This window comes from Palaemon carinicauda, chromosome 21 (genome assembly GCF_036898095.1).
Source record: "Palaemon carinicauda isolate YSFRI2023 chromosome 21, ASM3689809v2, whole genome shotgun sequence".
In the NCBI taxonomy this organism is placed as follows: Eukaryota; Metazoa; Arthropoda; class Malacostraca; order Decapoda; family Palaemonidae; genus Palaemon; species Palaemon carinicauda.
In genome coordinates, this window is record NC_090745.1 from 94,261,098 (window position 1) to 94,275,183 (window position 14,086).

Here is a 14,086-nt window from a genome sequence, read left to right on the forward strand (position 1 = left end):
CTCTCTCTCTCTCTCTCTCTCTCTCTCTCTATTTATAATTATTACATCCATTTGGTTGATGTGATAAATTATTTTATCTCTCCCTCTTTAACATCCCTTTCTGCAATTTCATTATGCAAACTTCCTCTTTTATGGTTTACAAAATAACTCTTATTTCTGTATTTAAACAAACAATATTATGCTTGTTCTGTGAAATGATCAGCCCATCTATTGTGGTTTCAACTTTTAACGTTAGTTTTTCAATTTTTATTTGTTACATTGTTTTGCATTCTTCCATCCCTAACCCGGTTCCTTTAGATCAGCCTAAAGATTAACCTCAGACTGTAGTCCAGAATTAACATTAGTCTGCTTCTGCACTACATAAGATTTTTCAGCCATTATTGTTTTTTTTTAGCATTTTGACCTCAACTGTTTAGGTAGTATTGGCGTTGATACTTTTAGCGTTTTGTTTTACATCGAAGTTTTTCAGCGAAAGTGAACTCGACAAGGTATTAGCAAGTTGGCAGGTACGGCGAAAGTATCCTGAACTCGCTTCAACAATCCCTCACGTTTCTTCCAACCGTTATTGGGATGCAGGTTGTTTTTGCCGTCAGCAAATCAATCTCCAGCTGTCGCCGTTTAACTGGCCTAGTGACTCGTGTCAGTCATCCCCTCCCTCACCTAACTGCCGCCTTTACCTTTGCCACAGAGCGCCATAAAATATTTTGAAATAGTTCTCCAACTTCTACCATAGAATGGGAAAATTTGGGGTATTTTAACGGAATTGGGTGTATTCTTAGGTCTCCATATTGAGATTTCTGGTCTAACTTTAATGTCAACAACCGAGGCAGTTCGTTATGAACAAATCTGTTAAGCGTTTGGTATCCATTCCAGCTGAAAATTTTGAATAAAGAACTCGGTTTTTAAGATTATATAAATTTTATCATGGTAATTCTAGATCAAGTTGATAAGTCTTTTAATGTGCCCTTTTGTATTGTTCTAATGTCAACTTTAATAATTCAAGTGTGCTTGACTGTTTAATTTGGTTGTTTTTTGTACTTTCTCGAATACAATTTCTGAGAAGGCGACGTCCTTTATTAGCTAGTTTGGCTCATTTTGTGTACACGTGTATGCAATTTAAAAGATTATGGATATCTTAATAACTGATCGTATTTATTTGATCCATTTTTAGGTGTAAATATTTTCAAGATGTAGATATTCTCATTCTATACTGTATTTGCTATTCAGTGGGTGAACATGCAGTTTGCGTTATACAGTCTATTTAAAATTGTAATTTAAACCTCGAGTTTTTACTTTTGTAAACCAAATTTGACTTTATATTTGTCAATATCCATCATTTATCTATCTTCTCTGCATATTGTGGTCATTTAATGCACACAAAAAGAGGCTGTTTCACTCTTATAATTAGCTCTGAATTTTTGGACAACCTTTATTCTGACCTTGATTGTTAGGACCTTTTATCATATATTCTTTGATCTTCATCCTAGATCAGCTCTTTTATATCTGGAATGTGCTGTTTTGCGGGTTATTTTAAACATATCATTGCTTTACTTCTACATTTATATTTCTCCTGTTTGCCTACTATTCTAAGCCCTCTATAATATTTTGAGGACGTCTGAGTTTACATTAAACCAGCCCTTCCCCATACTTTTCCTTTTAGGGGAAATAACTGGGAACCCATTCCATGGATCATACGGTGAATAATGTCACTAATTGAAACCAAATTGTGCTAAATCTTTCTTTCTTTTAGCTGTAGTTTGGCTTCGTTTTCTGTCTATGAAATTCATTAAAAATTAACCCTATTGGCTCTCCATTTGCTGCTGCTACATGTGCATTATGTTCGTATTCTGATAAGAATCTCTGTACTTATCTTTAACTGTAGAAGTTTCACTATTTCGGGAGGATCTGATATCCTGATCTCGTTTTTAATTGAAAAAAAAATTGTTCCAATGGTACAAAGGTTTTTTTTTTCTTTCTTTCTTATCCAATTTCCCTTGTCTGGAAATTTGGTCATATGATTAGGGTGTTCTATATTTTACACATTTTGGTAGGTGGCCACCCGTTTGCTGAATGGCTTTTAACTGTTTTCAACTTTTTATCACCGATGAAAAGTGGGCTCGTTTTCTCCTTTTGCTAAGCCTATAACCTTAAAATTGCATAAGAATTGCAATCGCAGCAGATATTGGTAGAATTGTAATATGTCTCTATCCGATTATAAGCGTTAATTAACCTTTACAAAGCCAGCTTCTGTACTTTAAGAGTCCCAAGTGGTGTACAATATATTTCACTATACTTTCCAAAAAGGATTATTGCTTTGGCAGCAGTTCCTCAAAGGGTTGTAGCTTTGGCAGTAGAAACCTTGACCATGTGGCCCATAATGGTGAAGTTTTAACAATTTAGGTGAGCCATGGAGAGTGATTTGGATTGGTGATGGCATTCACTAAGTCTGGGATTCAGTTAGGGCTTGTGGCTCGAACAGCTCTTCCAGTTGTAAATGGAACTGGGATATAACTAGGTGTCAGAAGCAGAGGTATAAAGGCGTCGTGCTTACCTTACTCCTTTGCAACCTAGTATAACCTACTGTACATTTGATTTCGATAAGACTTGTCCTCTTTATCATTCACTGTTATAAGACTAATTTTGAGTGAATTGGTGGGACCTCGTCTGCAATAATTTTCACAACTTCTGACTATGGGTTTGACTATCCATGATACTCTGCCATACAGTTAAGAGACCTGGCGCACAATTTATTTCTATTTTCTACTTCTGGCAATGCTGCTTAGTGTTCAAAATACTTAACGTTGGAAGCTGCACGACGATATAGATCGGTCCACTAGCTTCCAGTTGCCTCTAATGACTTTAAGTGGGGGGGGGGGAGTTGTGGGATAGGTCTATTGTTCCACGCTCCCATCTACAAAAGTTTTGAAGGATTGTAAACCCCACATGGTAAAGTGTTTGGGTAAAATACATAATGTAAATCTAGAATTACCTTTTTTTTGTGTGACACCTCGTATAATGAAATCTGACATCCGTCTATCACTTCTTAACTAAAAGAAATCTAATCCTTTGCCATTGAAGTTCTAAACTTCCGAAAGTCTTATTAAATGTCTCCTTATTCCTGTCCTGATAGGTCTATAGCTGGCTCTCCTAGTGAAAAAGTTACTCACCTTGAACACTATTTTTTTTTTCTCAGCAATTTATCCAGTACTCATAGTCCTCTTACTTTACCACCTTATCAGGTATCCTCTCAATTATGCTCTTCTTTAAGGTTCCTATGGGTCTTGCATTCTGAAAAATATAATCTTTGTGTGGCCCAATTTGGCTCTTCTGCATTGCATGTTCCATATAATTGTTAAATCTTGATTATATCCCTCCTGTAATCGGCAAAAAACTAGGATAGTGGCACCACTAATCCTTCCCAGTGCTGTCCTGTAGCCATGACTTCACTCGTCTTTTTAGACTTCGAATCTTTTCTTCTTTAAAATCATATTTATGAATTTTATTAGGCAAGAGCTACTGGCATCAGTATTTATCTATTTGACTGATGTTTGCTCAAACATTTCCTTGGCATTTGATAGAGCTTAATATAACTGTTAGCTAAATTTTCATTCTTCAGGGTGAGTAGAGTTTTTATTATATAATTGCTATAAAGTTGTTTACAATATAGCATGTTGTTTCTCTGGGTTTCGTTTGTCACTTACTCTTTTTCTTTCCCATTATTTGTGACATTATACCTCTTTAATTCATGCTATTTTTATGATTCAATCTTCCACATTAATTCTTTATTCAGTTCTCAGCTGTCTCGCTGATAGCACTCCATCTTGATTTACTTTTACTTTAGTCTCCTGTTTCAACTTTTGATCTGTTAGCTTATCACATCTTGTAACTTTGTGATACCTAGACCTCCAGGACTCTGATTTTTTTCCACCACCCATTCTCATTCCTCAATTACTTTTGATAAGATTAAATTGAACCTCTAACTTTCCTTACTTATTTATTTGCACCATTAGTTTCTAGTTTGTCATAGAAAGGTATCATTGTTACTTATTTAGTTGCACCGTTAGGTTCTAGTTTGTCGTAGAAAGGTATCATTGTTCAAATGGTGAAATATGCCTGCAGAATATTTGGGTATAATGTTTAGATGCCGAAGAATATTTAGGTATGTTGTTGAGGTGACATAGTTTTCTTTGATTATATTAAGCCAAGTGTTGAACTTGTCAACCCAGGTTTTGAGTATTGACCACTTCGGCCACTTCTGCTGTCGTCTCCTTCATGATGATCCACAACCTTGCGTTTCCTTTCCGTTGCAAGGTAGCTGTTATTTATATTACCCCACCAAGAAAGGTGGGAGGACGTTGTGTTTGCCCCTGTTTGTTTGTTTGTGAACAACCTCCTGGCCACAATTTTACTCGTAGAGTGGTAAAACTTTCAGGGAATAATTATGTTGATACGTGGAAGTGATTCAATTTTGAAAGTCCTTGGTTTAAGGTCAAGGACAATCAAAAGGTCGACCAAATTAACCCTAAAGCGAGCTGGTTTTAAGAAATAAAGTGAGTTGGCGGAGGTCTTCACCCTTAGATATACTCATAAATATATATATATATATATATATATATATATATATATATATATATATATATATATGTATATAGATATGTATATATATATATATATATATATATATATATATATATATATATATATATGTTATAGGCCTACACTCAGTATCAAAACTTTTCTTATTCTAAGTTCATTCTTCTATTTAGCAAGGCCCTTCCTCCTATTTTTGGGGATAGCCGACATCAAACAAAGGAACAAAGGGGGACCTTTCCCCTCTCTGCTTCTCACAGCCTGACGAGGGATTCAGCTAAGTTTGGCTGGTACTGCTAAGGTGCCAAAGCCCACCCTCCCTTGTTATCCACCACAAATGAAATTTCATACACTGAATCCCCAAGGCGACTGGAGGATACAAAATGTCAATGAGTTCCACTACAGATTTCTGTCCTTTGCTGGCGTCAGCATGTCATCTCAATATTCCGCTAATTCTTCATCCTCATTGACAACCACGTCTCTTTAGTCCTACCCCTTTCTTTATCATCATTGTCAACCACACCGTCCTACCTCTGCACACCACCCCTCGGCAGTCTACCCTGATACTTCATAGACCAGTTATCATTCCCCTGCAACTTTACATACAGACTTTCTAATAATGAACAATATTTTCCTTAACACTTACTTATCCTATGCTCTAGTTGGTTATTTTATCCTGCTAGATAATCTCTTTGATATTAGTCCCTTTCTGAGAAAGGTGGATGGGTTATGATTTTCCTTTCTTTAAGACCGTCTATTGTGCTGCCTCTGATCATTTGAATATTCATCTACTTCCTTTTCTTTGTTGCCTACAGCCACAACATTTTCCATTTGCAGTCTTTCTTCCGTTTTTCTTGTCTCGTAAATATGCCCCAACCACTTATTATGCAGGAACTGTCTCAAATATAAATTAATAGATTACATTACACTTTTCTTCTCTTATCCTCTTGTTGTTCATTGTATCCTGTCAGATAATTAATCTCTCTCTGTCTGAAGGTGGTTAATCCCTTTCTAAAAATGTTGGGGTTGCTATAGTTTTATCTGGTCATATTTCTTTTTTGTGCTTATATCATCATTACAACTTCTATAAATTTTAAGGAAGTCCAGTCAAACTTTGTACATGACTGAGGGAATTTCTCTCAAACTTGGAGTTAAAAAATTCAATTATTCTTACTTATGCAGAATTGGTACCACTCCCTTTGATGGGCTGTAATCAGTAGCTATTAACATTTCCATTTTAAGCGAGGTTACTAATCCCTCACCCTATCAAATTGATGATCAAGGATCCTATCTGCTGACAGTTTCTTTTGCTCAATTGTATCTAGTCTGAGGATTGATCATACCTTGCACATTTTATTTCAGCAATTGAACAGCTTGTAGTGTACCAAATGTGTTACTACTATTGGAAATAATGTTTTTATATATATGGTGTATATCAACTTCTGTAATACCCATTAGGATGGGTAGGACTTCAATGAATTTCACTACTCTGTCAAATATGGATCAATGGATTTCACTTTCTTCATCTTCTGTTAAGCTCTTGAGTTGATTGGTGTATCCTGCCATGTAATGTCTTGGTTTCAGGAGACTATTAGTTCCATTCTGTCAAGTCTCAGGTGGAGGTACAATATTTTATCCCTATACTGATTTATGTCCTCCCTCGTCATTGCAACTCATCCTACATGGTTGAAAGATTTTTCCACATGATGGACTAAGATAGACAGTCGTGAAAGATGTGCATGAAGGGAGAACATCCGTCTCTTTGTCCTTCATTGTATCAGTCACAGTCTTCCTACATGATTGAAGGGATCTTTCTTAAATTCTGAACAAGAAAAGCCAGTCATGAAGGGATTTCCCACCTGTTTATCTATTAGCATCCATAATACTTAGCTGCTTATCACACCTCTTCGTGTATATTCAAAGGCCTCTAAGTCAAACTTTGTTCAAGAGTAAACATTTATACATTTATACAGTTATATTTGTTTGTCTGCTCATCTGTGTGTGCAACATTTTTTTTTTAGCTAATGCAGCTCATGCTACACTTTAGAAAGGATTTTAACCTGGTGGGGTAAATAGATTGACAAACTTGTGTAGATGTGTCTGAAGAAAGACAAGGCCTTCTGTCTTTCAGCGTGTGTATTATGCTCGTCTATCATGCTTGCAATGTTATTGTAACTCAACTTACATGGTAAAAACATATCAGTCCATCTTTAGTACTAAGCTAGGCTCTTATGTGAAAATGTGGATAAAGTAAGCCATCAGTCTTCATATTCATCAGAAAGACTGTCAACACTTAGCTTATCATAACTAGTATTGCACATTTGAAAGTATTTTAGTTAACTGCTTACAAATTTACCCAACATGCATAGATGTACTTAATAGAAAATAGTCCATGTGGCTGGCTATCAGTCTTTCTGTCAATGTGTGTTGTCATTGTAACTTCCTTCGTAGCTAAAGTGGATCTTGCTCAAACTTTGTACAAAAACTGTCCATTATGTATGGAAGTGCATGAAAGGTCGTCATTCATCTGCAATCTATCTGTGTTGTCAATAACGCAGGCTTTGCTATTGCAATCCTTATAGGGTTGGTATGATCTTAATGGATTCAAGTATAAAAGTTGATCATTATGTAAGAATGAGCATAGTCTAAAGGGAGATATTGGGTCTGTCCAAACCTTCTTTTTATTATCAAACATGGTATGAAGGTAAACCATTATGCACAGGCATGCCTGAAAGTGTCCATCTGTGTGTTCATTGATGTGACGGTCATATTTACCATGTCACAAAAGATTTCTGTATGGTGTAAGAGATTTCGGTCGAACCAGGGTACAAAAGTATACTATCATGCATATGAGGGAGACTGTCTCATTCCATAATTTCCATCCCTCTTGTCTGTTTGTTTGTAACGCATAGAAGTGATTGAAAGGAAATATTTTTGTTTGTCTTCTAGTGTGTTTGTAACTCTCTACCTTTATGTGGAGGTGTTTTTGGTGAAGAGACAAAGTCCAGTTTGATATAAGGTTGACCTTTAGACTATGTAAATGTTTATAAAAGGAAGACTTTTGGTCTACCTAGATATTTATCACTCGACATCACAACTAACTTTATGCAATATTATGGATTTATGATAGATATGGGACAAAGTAAAGTATCATACAAATGTGTATGTATTAAAGATTAATAAATCCCTAAAAGTATACATTTTTTTAAATGAAAAGAATGAGTGATTTTTTTGTTTTGTTTTAGGAAAATTTGAATCTTTTCATGGCTGGGATGGGAGAATTTGAAAGAATTATTGTGCTTGAAAATTTAAACGCTGAAGTGGGTGATATTGAAACATATGGAGTACTTGTTAGATATTAAGTCCCTGGCGTAGATGAGATTGGAGATATGTTATGGAAAATTTGGAAAGAGGCCTGATTGTTGGATATAGGTTTCCAGAGACGAGCATATTTTCATTTTGAAATGGAAGGTTGACCCTCCTGTGAACAAATTTGAATCCTATTTCCCGGTGGATTCTTTTTGCAGTGTTTAGTTGAGATAGAGGTGGTAATTCAGAAGTAAAAAAATCTGAGTAGTTCGCCATGCACATATAGTACACATGCAGAGGGTCAAACTATGGTTAGGAACATTCATTCACTTCACTAAGAGACATAGAGAGAATCTTATGCATGCACATATGTCGTACACTCCCTGCTGAACAAACTGCATGTATAGTGTGCAGAGATTACTTATTACGACGGTTTACCAGTTAGACCATTTACTTTATTAAGTCGAGGCATATTTTCCCACCTCCTTTATTCTGATTCCTTTCTTTAAATGAACATCTTCCAAATAGTGGCTTTTATGAACCTCTCTCAAATAATTGTTATTATGAAGCCCTCTCAGACTGGCTTTTGAAAACCTTTCCCAAAAAGTGGCTTTTGAAAACTTCCCTCAAACATTGGCTTTTATGAATCTCTCAAACAATGGCTTTCAGATCCTCTCGCAAACATTTGCTTTACGAACCTCCTTCAAACATTGGCTTTATGAACCTCTTTCAAACATTGGCTTTATGAACCTCTTTCAAACATTGGCTTTATGAACCTCTTTCAAACATTGGCTTTATGAACCTCTTAAAAACTAGTTGGTTTTATGAAACTCTCTCTCTCTCTCTCTCTCTCTCTCTCTCTCTCTCTCTCTCTCTCTCTCTCTCTCTCTCTCTCTCTCTACCAACCAACCAACCAACCAAGTGGCTTTAAGAATCTCTCACAAACATTTGTTTCATGAACCACTCTCAGTGACCTTTGAAAACCTTTCTAAAACAGTGGATTTTGAAATTCTATCTCAAACAGTCGCTTTTAATAACATCTCTCAAACAGTGGCTTTTATGAACCTCTCAAACAGTGACTTTTGAAAGGCTTTTTCAATCGGTGGCTTTTGAAAAGATTTCTCAAATGATGGCTTTTGAAAACCTTTCTCACAAATAGTGGTTTTTGAAAATCTTTCTCAAATAGTGACTTTTCTCAAACAGTGGCATTTGAAACACTCTCTCTCAAACAGTGGCTTTTGAAAACCTTTTTCATACAGTGGCTTTTGAAAACCTTTCTCAAACGGTGGCTTTTGAAAACCTTTCTCAAACAGTGGCTCTTATGAATCTCTCAAACAGTTGGTTTAAGAACCTCTCTCAAACATTGACTTTATGAACCTACCTCTCTCTCTCTCTCTCTCTCTCTCTCTCTCTCTCTCTCTCTCTCTCTCTCTCTCTCTCTCTCTCTCTCTCTCTCTCTCTGACAGTGGCTGTAAGAATCGCCCTTTGACAGTGGCTTTCATGAGCCTTTCAACCAGTGACTTCTGAACCTCTCTCAAACAAAATGCCTTTTATGAACCTCTGTCAAACAGTGGCTTTTATGAACCTCTGTCAAACAGTGGCTTTTATGAACCTCTGTCAAACAGTAGCTTTTATGAACCTCTGTCAAACAGTAGCTTTTATGAACCTCTATTGAACAGTGGCCTAATGAACCTCTCTCAAACAGTGGTTTTTTAAAACCTCTCTCAAACAGTAGTTTTTTAAAACCTTTCTCAAACAGTGGCTTTTTTGAAAGCCCTTCACTAGCTGTGGATTTTAAAAACATTTCTAAAACAGTTGCTTTTGAAACTCTTTCCCAAACAGTGGCTTTTGAAAATCATTCTCAAACAGTGGCTTTTAAAAACATATCTCTAAGGGTGGCTTTTAAAAACATCTCTGTAACAGTGGCTTTTAAAAACATTTCTGTAACAGTGGCTTTTGAAAACTTTTCTCAAACAATGACTTCTGAAAACCTTTCTCAAACATTGGTTTATATGAACCTCTCTGAAACTGACTTTATGAAGCTCTCTGCAATTAACTTTATGAATATCTCTCAAGCATTGGCTTTATGAATCGCTCCCAAATAGTGGCTTTATGAACCTCTCAAACATTGGCTTTTATGAACTTCTCTCAAACAGTGGCTTTTATGAACCTTTCTCTCAAAGTGGCTTTTGAAAGCATTTTCAAAGTGGTTTGAAAAAAAATTTTCAAAGTGGCATTTGAAAACCTTTTTCAAACAGTGGCTTTTATGAACCTTTTGAAAACTGGTTTTTAAAAACATTTCTCAAATAGAGGCTTTTATAAACATCTCTCAAACTGGCTTCTTTAACATCTATCAAACAGATGCTTTTGAAAGCACTTCTCAAACAATGGTTTTTGAAACCCTCTCAAAGAGTGGCCTTTGAAACCATATCAAACAGCGTCTTTAGAAACCCTCTCAAACAGTGGATTTAGAAACCTCTCTTAAACAGTGACTTTAGAAACCTCTCTTAAACAGTGACTTTAGAAACCTCTCTCAATTAGTGGCTTTTTTTTAACCTCACTCAACCAGGGGCTTTTTTTAACCTCTCAATCATTGGCTTTTATAAGGCTCTCTCAAATAGTGGCTTTTGTAAAGCTCTCTCCAACAGTGGCTTTTATAATCCTCTTTCAAAGAGTGGCTTTTAGAAACCTCTGTCAATCAGTGGAGTTTTTTTAGTCACCTCAAACAGTAGCTTCTAAAACTTTCTCAAACAGTGGTTTAATGAACCTCTCTCAAACAGTGGCTTCATGAACCTCTCAAACAGTGGCTTTATGAACCTCTCAAACCTTGGCTTTTGTGAACCTCTCAAACCTTGGCTTTTGTGAACCCCTCAAACCTTGGCTTTTATGAACCTCTCTCAAGCAGTGACTTTGGAAAACCTCTCAAACATTGGTTTTGGAAAATCTCTCAAGTAATATCTTTTATAAAGCTCTCTCCAACAGTGGCTTTTATAAAACTCTCTCCAACAGTGGCTTTTATAAAGCTCTCTCCAACAGTGGCTTTTATAAAGCTCGCTCCAACAGTGGCTTTTATAAAGCTCTCTCTCCAACAGTGGCTTTTATAAAGCTCTCTCCAACAGTGGCTTATAGAAACCTCTGTCAATCAGTGTTTTTTTTTTTTTTTTTTTTTTTATCTTTAGTCACCTCAAACGGTAGCTTCTAAAAATTTCTCAAACAGTGGTTTTATGAACCTCTCAGACAGCGGCTTTATGAACCTCTCTCAGACAGCGGCTTTATGAACCTCTCTCAAACAGTGGCTTTATGAACCTCTCAAACAGTGGCTTTATGAGCCTCTCAAACCTTGGCTTTTGTGAACCCTCAAACCTTGGCTTTTGTGAAAATCTCTCATACATTGGCTTTGTGAACCTCTCTCAAACAGTGGCTTTTGAAAACCTCTCTCAAGCAGTGACTTTTATGAACCTTACTCAAGCAGTGACTTTTGAAAACCTCTCTCAAACAGTGGTTTTGGAAAATCCCTTGAGCAGTAGCTCTTTCAAACAGTGGCTTTTATAAACCTCTCTCAAACTGGGTGTTTTTAATCACCTCAAACGGTAGCTTCTAAAACTTTCTCTAACAGTGGCTTTTATGAACCTCTCTCAAACAGTGGGTTTTTTTAAACCACCTCAAACAGTATCTTCTAAAACTTTATCAAACAGGGTCTTTTATGAACCTCTCAAACAGTGGGGGTTTTTAACCACCTCAAACAGTAGCTTCTAAAACTTTCTCAAACAGTGTTTTTTATCAACCTCTCTCAAACAGGCTTTATGAACCTCATTGAAACAGTGGCTTCTTCACCACTTCTCCGTTAAACTCTTTTGATATAACTTATTGCACTTACGTTCTTTTTTTTTTTTTTTTTTTTTTTTTTTTTTTTTTTTTTGTAACATTTCACACAGGCACTTTTTGCGTGATATATTTTTAAGTAGATTATTCCATTTTTTTTCCTTTGGTCTCTCACTTTTAATATTTTAAATGATGCTGCTATTTTCATCCCAACTCCATAGTTAACCTTTTTCATAGTCCTTAAATTCTCACTATTCAACTTCTAATATATAAAATATAAGAAAATTTAGTTCTTGAAAGCTAAATTTTAGTTTTCTTGTTTTCCAGTATTGTTTTTTATTGTTTTGGGACTTAATTTTTCTATCATGTTTAAAATAACAACATTAAAAATCATTCGTTCTAATGATCAAGAGTATGTGTGGTTTTGTTGTTGGTTATCTTTTCGTATATAATTTTTCAGATTTCCCCTTTTAGTGGGTATATATTGGTTGTGTACACGTTTTTTCTTCTCTCATTTCTTTCATTGACACTCTTTGATCCTAAGTATTTTTCCTGGTATGTTGGTATATTTATTAAGTGTTCTCGACTATTCTACGAGTTGCTTTCCACTCCATGTTTTCTATCGTTTTTGTTTCTAGTTCTATGGGTTATATTCATGTATGGTAGCACTCGATAGTTACCAGATCTTGATAATTCGCCTTCAATTCATTTTGGAAGGCATGACACTTAAGTTAAAATTACAATCGTGTGCTTACTTTTTTTAATCTTGTTGTAACAATCTATGATAGAAACGTTGTGACATAACTTCCCTGTTGGAATCCGGACTTTTTTTTTTTTTTTTTTTTTACTTTTTTAATGACTATTACTCTTTTTGATTTTGGATGAATGTTAGGTATCGGGAACGACATTTTATATGGGTTTGTAGGTTATTCTAATAACTTTCAAACTATGACGAAATTAGTTTATAATTACTTGGCCTTTATCATATTTTAGCCCATCATATGTATTAGTTTTTCTATCCACTTTTTTAATCCCAAAATAATCTAGTCTGCATTTATCCATCAACCCCATTCTAACCAACTGCCCCCAAAAGTAGTTTCACAAGCCAATCTCTTGAGAAAACTTAACATTTGTTTTTGAAAATACTGGGTATCTCTGGTAAGCAGAGCTCTCTTTAATCCTTTTGAGTGTTTGGTGAATTAGTTGCCCATTATAAACTCCTTTGAATACCGGTTTCTAATTTAATAACTGTCGTACTAATTACTACAGAGAGGGTCGGTCATATGTTCCAATGACTTGTCAAGTACTCATTCAGTCTCCCACATTCCTGTATGCCAGCTCGCATCAATTGTATCTACGACGTCTTTCATCATTCACATGTATTGAAGTTTGATATGTTGTTATTGTGGTATTCTGAAGCTTTAACTCAGATACTTCCTTCATTAAATTCAGCCCTTATAGAGGTTGAAGGTTTAAAATCCTGGATAATTCATTCTATGTCCTTAGGTTTCTTTCTAATAATAGTAGGCCTATATTTATCCGTTTGCCCAATTTCATTTGATATCTAATAAAATTTTTACAATTTATAGGGGTGGGGCTATTTGTTAAGGTCTTTGTGAAATATAATAACTACTGTGCCTTCCCTTTCCATTTATTGTTCTTAAGAGGCAGCCTAGTAAAGTTAACACCGTTCCATTCATAAAGGATCCAGATATCGAAGCAGCCATGATCTTCAATATTTTTAAATATATATATTTTTCATTAACTTTGCAGGACTACCGATAAAACAGACCGTGAAATATAAAATCAAATTGAAAAGTTCTTTTCAATACAATCCATGAAGCAGCCATTTCTCAGAAAACTGGGTCACAATAACGCGTCAGTTAGAAAACTATGTATTGAATTGGTCCATTTTACATATTTATTTCTTTTTATTGAATTGTCATACTCAAAATGAAATAGACATGGATGGTCATGAGTTTTCATGGCACTAGTTTTCAGTTTTGGGGGCAACATTAATTTCATAAACTGAGAAGGGACATCATTTCATCTCCCAAACCTTAAAGAAATATTTGATAATCATGGACGCCAGATGTTTATATACTTCAAGTAATCCCGTGCAATAAATTTCATAAAATCCTATCTGTTCTGATTTTCAAACTCTACTAACATTTTTAATTTATTTTCAAGCAGAACTAATCTTCTAATTCAGATGAATTTTTTAAAGCCAAGATATTCTCTAAATCCTATTTAAAATTGTTAAAATGTTTCAAATAATAGTTCACCAATATATAAGTTACACACTCCAAATGTACAGCTAAATTCAACGTAAGGTCTGCACATTCATCTGCACCGTCTATTATAT